Raw genomic sequence first — 7,540 nt, forward strand, 5'->3', positions numbered from 1 at the left:
ATTTCTGCTCCAGAATGACTGCAGGAATAAATCAGGAAACCTGAGGGGACCCACAGATCCCCTGAAGGAAGTGGATTCTTCCGCAGAACCCGGTAGACACCTCAAATACTGTGCTGATATCCACGGCTGAGAGACACACAGGTGGTTCACATCACAGGACTCTGTGCAGACAACCCCCAGGACCAGCCAGGAGCCTGGTAGACTTGCTGGGTGGCTAGATCCAGGAGAAAGATAACAACCGCTATAGCCCAGCTCTCAGGAAGCTACATCCAAAATCCCATGAAAAACAATGCATGTTTTCAATTTTAGGTCTTGGAGTGATTTGCTATTCACCAACAGCTAATTGATAAATGAAAGTCACATTTTTAGTGTTACAGCTCTTTTAGAATTTGTCTAGCAGACTTTCCAGTTTTTGCCGGAAAGCCCATAAATAAAATAAATAAATAAATAAAAAAGTCACATTTTTATTAGCAATTTTTAAAACATTTCTCTTTGATAAAAAGAAGTAGTCATTTGTCATGCTTAAATATGAGGAGGGGCAAAAATACTTGGAGGATGAGAAGATTTACTAGAGAGGCCGCACTTCCGCCTCCTGGCCCCTGTTCGCCCTGATTTGCTGCCTTCTCACCATTTCTCACTCTTCCCATGGGATTCCAATTTGGTATTAGATCTGCTGTTGGCAAAGCCAATTGTACTTGTTATGAATGCAAATATCTTCTTGCCAGTAAGAGACACGTCAGGGTCATCTGTCAACTTTTACCTCAGGACCTTCATTCTTGCTTAAATTTCAATTTTTCTAAGTTAAAGTCATATTTTAAACTGTTTTCTGTTACTTTTGCTTTCCATGAGAAGGAATTTCAGGTTCATTCTTGAGATTTTGATAGAGAAACGACATGAGACAGATGAATGCATGAAGGTAGGGGTGGTAGTCATACTGATGAGAAACAGAAAATAGTGTTGAGGAAGGGAGGGAACGCTAAATAAAATCCAAGTCTTGGCCAGGTGAGGTAACTCACGCCTGTAATTCCAACACTATGGGAGACCGAGGCAGACAGATCACCTGAGGTCAGGAGTTCGAGGCCAGCCTGACCAACATGGAGAAACCCCGTCTCTACTAAAAATAAATACAAAATTAGCCAGGCGTGGTGACACATGCCTGTAATCTCAGCTACTCAGGAGGCTGAGACAGGAGAATAGCTTGAACCTGGGAGGCGGAGGTTGTGATGAGCCGAGATTACACCATTGTACGCCAGCCTCGGCAACAAGAGTGAAACTCCATTTCAAAGAATGAAGAAATCCAAGTCGTAATTTTGCTAACAGTTGACTCTGATCGTATGTGCATGTCACAAAATACTGTCGACATTTCTATAATTAAGTCATTTGTAAAACTTGTGTGATATCCAATATCTATCTATCTGTCTCTCCAGTCTAAGACAAAATAGTCTCAGAATAATTTTCCCAGGACTTGAATATAATGATCCTAGATTTGAATTTTATGTACTAAACACTAAATGCAAAATGTTAAAGTATACCCTCAGCTGACAGAAAAAATGGACTCCTCATACCTGAGGTGAGTGAAGACAGAAGCAGGCAGCCGTGACTGGGTGAGGGACTGGTCACATCCCCTGTGTTCTCGGGAAGATGTTGTAAAGGTGTCACAGGACCTCCCTTTCTACAATCAACCAAGTCAGTTTCTGTTTTGGTGGGTGTGAAATCTCTGCCCACAATGGCCCTTTAAAAGAAACATCTGACAGGGAACGTCTGGTTTTAGGCTTGGAAACCAATCACACAGAGCTCACTTGCCCCGCCAACAGGGCCCAGCTGCATTGATCGGAACTAAGCAAGTTTGAATCCTTCATTTGCAAAAACAGACATGATTGGGAACCTGGGCAAGAACTTTTGTTATAAAACCCAAACGCTCTCTTTGTTCTCAGTAATTCATCTTCATTTTACACCAAACCCTGTATCTCCTCAATTGCAAACTGTTTCACAGGAATAAAGTCTTTACTCCAAATTCCCTTTCAGAGCACTTTCATTCACAAAACAAGCATTATATATGTATGTGTATATATATGTATGTATCTGCAAATATATAGATACATATGTATTATATACACATTATGTATATAATTATACACATATTATAAATAAATGTACATATTATATATGTACATATGTATTATAAATAAATGTACATATTATATATACATATATACATATATAATATGTATATAATTATATACATAATATATAGATAGTATGTGTATATATACACACAAAATATTATCTAGCAGACTTTCCAGTTTTTTGCCGGAAAGCCCATAAATAAAATAAATAAATAAATAAAAAAGTCACATTTTTATTAGCAATTTTTAAAACATTTCTCCTTGATAAAAAGAAGTAGTCATTTGTCATGCTTAAATATGAGGAGGGGCAAAAATACTTGGAGGACGAGAAGATTTACTAGAGAGGCCGCACTTCCGCCTCCTGGCCCCTGTTCGCCAGTAGTATGTATATAATTATATACATAATATATAGATAGTATGTATATATATATATACACAAAATATTATGTATATTATGTATATATAGTATATATGTATATATATTATGTATATAATATATACATAATATATAGATAGTATGTATATATACATAATATATTATGTATATATAATTATATACATAATATGTATATAATACATGTGTATATATGTATCTGCAAATATAGATACATATATGTATAATATAGATACATATATTTATAATATACATGATATGTATATTATAAATATATGTATCTATATTTGCAGATACATATATATACACACACACATATAAAGCTTGTTTTGTGAATGACAGTGCTTGAAATGAATGAAATTATATATGTATATAACACATATACAATATGTATATGTAAATGAAATGTGAATATGTGAATGAAATTATATATGTATATAATACATATATAGTATGTATATAACACATATATAATATGTATATAATACATATTATATGTATCTATATATATTTGCAGATATATATACACATACACATATAATGCTTGTTTTGTGAATATACACGAGTATTACATATATATCTGCAAATATACATATGTAATTCTTGTGTATATATTATATATATATATATAATATATACTATACCTATATTTTATAATCCAGTCCATGCTGTGGGATTATAGCTTTCTCCCCTCCTTTGTTCTCTTCCACACTTTTTTTTTTTTTTTTTTGGAGAAGGAGTTTTGCTGTTGTTGCCCAGGCTGGAGTGCAATGGCACAAGCTCGGCTCACTGCAACCTCTGCCTCCCAGGTTCAAGCAATTCTCCTGCCTCAGCCTCCCAAATAGCTGGTATTACAGGTACACACTACCAAGCCCAGCTAATTTCTTGTGTTTTTAGTAGAGATCATAGCCAGGCTGGTGTTGAACTTCTGACCTCAGGTGATCCACCCACCTTGGCCTCTCAAAGTGCTGGGATTACAGGTGTGAGTCACCGCACTGGGCCCCACACTTTGATAATTATTAAAACTTTGCTTTCAGCGGGAAAAAAAAACTGAAAATAAAAATGAGATATTAATGTGATGTACCTTCATGTACCTTCATCTGATAACATAGGAATAAAAGACAATTATTATCTTTGAATGGTGTTATTTCATTACAGGGGTGAGTTCCATATGAGGATGACAGAGCCCTTGTTAAGGGTATATGGAACCTAGCTACCCAAACAATATGTCGTTTACAGAATGCATTTGAGTTTGCCCTTTGTCTTGTCACAAGTCAAGAAAATGAAGTACTTTTTGAAATTTAAAGGCAACAATCCTACAGCAGATAAAACAAGGTGATTTAGTATTTTCCAGGTACACAGCACCTTGTATCCCAAAGAGCTTTACAACATAATAATTTGCATGTCCATAGTACTTTTCTTGTGAGATTTTTCAAAGCCTATTGCATTAATATGAATTCAACTATGATGCATTCCCTTGAAGTAGGGATTTATTCTTCATATCCCTGTTTTACAAGCAAGCACATTAGGTGCCTTGCTAAAGGGTACACTGCAACCCATAAGTCAGTTAGGAAATTGATCCTAGAAATTCTAATTTTCCATCCCTTGTTCCGGTACCTTGACAAAACTGTTTTCCAAATAGAGAAGTGTATTACTCTGCAGCTAAATAGCAAATTAAAGGCATGCTGTCTCATGTAATCTTATAAATATGCTTTAAAAGCCACCAGTACCCCTGAGAGGCTTACCGTCTGCTTCTCATGGTGGCAAAAAGAAAATGGGTCTGAGTGTGGAAGAGAGGCTGAATTGTATTCAACAGGCATAAGTAGACTTGTGCACAGTCTAGAGTACCTGAAGTGGAATTTTCAGACTATCTTTGCAATGCAGAATCTAATATCACCTGAGTTTCAGGTGAAGAGTACCATATATAACAAAAAGAGAACAAAGTGTTAATATTCCTAAGCAAAATATGGTCAACAGATTTAGTATTGAGCACTTACAACCTTGACAGCCAATATACAAGCTGGCCCCCAGTAAGACTTGCTTCCTGCCGTCTATGCACCTGTGGTAACTAGTCTATTCCATACTGAATCAGAAGTAAATCATTAAAGGTACAGCAGCTTCCACCTTGGTCTCTTGAATTATTCTCTGGGAAGCCAGCCAACATGCCACAGAAAACTCAAGCAGCCCTTTGGAGAGGCTGCATGAAGAGGAACTGAGACTTCCTGCCAACATCCAGCACCAGCTTCCAACTTTCCAATGATGCGAGTGAGAGTTATCTTGAAAGTGGATGCTGCAGCGTCAGCCAACCCTGCAGGTAACTACAACTGCCGTCAACTGCACCCTCACAAGAGACTCCAAGCCAGAACTTTGCAACCAAGCAGCTCCCAAAATCCTTAACCGCAGAAACTGTGACAGATAAAAATGGATCATTACTGACTTAGTCACGAAGTTTTGGAGAGATTTGTTATATTACAGTAGGAACTAAAATACAATCAGACAATTGTTAGGTCTAAGCAAAGTGCGGAAGTAATCAGTGCAATTCAATTCAACAACTACTTAATTGACATCTGCTTTCCATTAGGTATCATGGAAGAGATACGGATGGTAAGTAATGACCACACCCAAGCTAGAACATCAGTAGCTTTATTGCCCTAAAAAGGAAATTAAAGTAAATACTCTTTAGCGAGGCAGTGGTGGCTATTGCCTGCAATCCTAGTACTTTGGGAGGCCGAGACGGGTGGATGACGAGCCCAGGAAATCAAGACCATCCTGGCCAACACTGTGAAACCCCGTCTCTAATAAAAATGCAAAAATTAGCTGGGCGTGGTGGCATGTGCCTGTAATCCCAGTTACTTCAGAGGCTGAGGCAGGAGAATCACTTGAATCAGGGAGTCGGAGTTTGCAGTGAGCTGAGATCATGCCACTGCACTCCAACCTGGGTGACAAGAGCAGAACTCTGTCTCAAAAAAAAAAAAAAAAAAAGAAAGAAAGAAAAGAAAATAAATTAAAGCAAATACACTTTCAACAACTGTGCAAGCTTCAAAGGTAAAAAGATGTCTACATAATGAAATTGTAAAAAATCTTAATATTTTGCAACGAGATTCTACAGCATTTTTGTGTTACAACTAAGTTCTCCGCCATATTTGGCCTTTTACTCAACCTCACTTGGTACCTTTTCAGACACTCAAGGCTTCAGCTTCTTGAGCAAGCCAAGCTTTTGTTCACCTGGAGCTTCAGCAGATGTTTTCCTTCAGCCTCGCCTATGTCCGTCACCGCCCCAACCTTGATCATGTCCTTGGCATGATTAACTACTTCAGGTGTGAGCTTACATGTCACTTTTTTTTTTTTTTTTTTTTTTTTTTGACAGAGTTTTGCTCTTGTTACCCAGGCTGGAGTGCAATGGCGCGATCTCGGCTCACCGCAACCTCTGCCTCCTGGGTTCGGGCAATTCTCCTGCCTCAGCCTCCTGAGTAGCTGGGATTACAGGCATGCGCCACCATGCCCAGCTAATGTTTTGTATTTTTAGTAGAGACGGGGTTTCACCATGTTGACCTGGATGGTCTCAATCTCTTGACCTCGTGATCCACCCGCCTCGGCCTCCCAAAGTGCTGGGATTACAGGCTTGAACCACCGTGCCTGGCCAGCTTACATGTCATTTTAGGAGTGTTTCTGGGCTGGGCGTGGTGACTCATGTACGTGGCACTTTGGGATGCCAAGAGAGGAGGATTGCTTGAGCCCAGGAGTATAAGACCAGCCTGGAAAAGATAGCATGACCCTGTGTGTATTTAAGTGACCCTCACATGACATTTAAGTGAGCCTTGTTGATTAAGCATCAGAAGGCTAACATTTGTGGTAGAAATTATTTCAAGGGAATCACTATACATGTGTTTCAGCATAGAGGAAATGTATGATTTTTTGGCCTTTTGTGCTTGTTTTCTGTAGTATTCTTTCTCTTTCTCAGGACAAACACTAGAAGATATGTAACTATATATCCCAGCATTGACTGGTCGAACTTGTAAGGATGAGAGACGACACCATCACAGCTCAACACCAGCATTATGTGTTGAATCCTTGCTATGATTAAAAATGAAATGAGACAGTAATATTCTGTTAGTGGTGATTCCAAGGTGAAGGTGTAGAGGCTGCGGGGAAGGTTTACCAGCATCATCTGCAGTATTTCTCTTCACACTCTCCCTTTCCCATTCTGATATGTTGTCAATATTTGGGACAATTATGCAAAGGCTGCGAAATTGAATACTGTTGAGAACCTCTGGACATAGACTGCTCTAAGCAGAACACCCAAGATTGGAATATCAAAATATGAAATAATGTCCAATTAAAGAACAGCCTACAATAGAAATATGTATTATAAAAAATTGAACTCTCAGCCATTTTAGGAAGACAGAATCATAGAAACTAAGAATTTAAGTTAGGGCAGTTTTTCACATTGACTTCAATCTAAAAAAAAAAGTTCTTTTTTTGCAAAATGTCAGGGAAAGCTCCAACAGCTCTCTGTGCATGCAAAATGTCAAGCTTAATTAAATACACATACACACACAGACGCAATGAAACTAACCAAAGGGTACTAGAGAATGACACACCTAACTGGCACCTTGAGAGGAGAATCTGATCAATGTAGTTGTCCATATATCGTGTGACCAAACCTACCATTTGAAACAAAAAGACAATTTTGGGGTATCCTCTGCCTGGGTTAAGAGACCATAAGTCAAACATTGTCCAAGTGGAATTACTACTTTCTCCACAAATACATACTCTGTGCTAAGCACTGAGGCTACAAAAATGAATGGAACATGGGCTCTTCTTTCAAAGTTCTCCCTGGCTGGCAGATAAAACAATACAGACTTAGCAACGACTCAGATTATTCTGACTTTTCTTTTCTCACATGAAAGAAAGAAGCATTGTCAACACCACATTTTACCTGATTTAACACATACCATGGGCTATGCCATTCTTGGAAAAGAGTCCTGCCTTATTTTCTTGTTACCTTGAACCTAGACAG

General features: G+C 38.2%; 1 non-coding gene across 1 annotated transcript; it reads left to right on the forward strand.

Moving 5' to 3' along the window:
* Positions 1-366: 366 nt before the first annotated feature.
* On the forward strand, positions 367-428 carry LOC120364138 (U7 small nuclear RNA). The gene has a single exon (XR_005579482.1). It is a non-coding gene; the product is annotated as a U7 small nuclear RNA (small nuclear RNA).
* Positions 429-7,540: the final 7,112 nt, after the last annotated feature.

The sequence above is a fragment of the Saimiri boliviensis genome, chromosome 2 (genome assembly GCF_048565385.1).
Source record: "Saimiri boliviensis isolate mSaiBol1 chromosome 2, mSaiBol1.pri, whole genome shotgun sequence".
Taxonomy (NCBI): Eukaryota; Metazoa; Chordata; class Mammalia; order Primates; family Cebidae; genus Saimiri; species Saimiri boliviensis.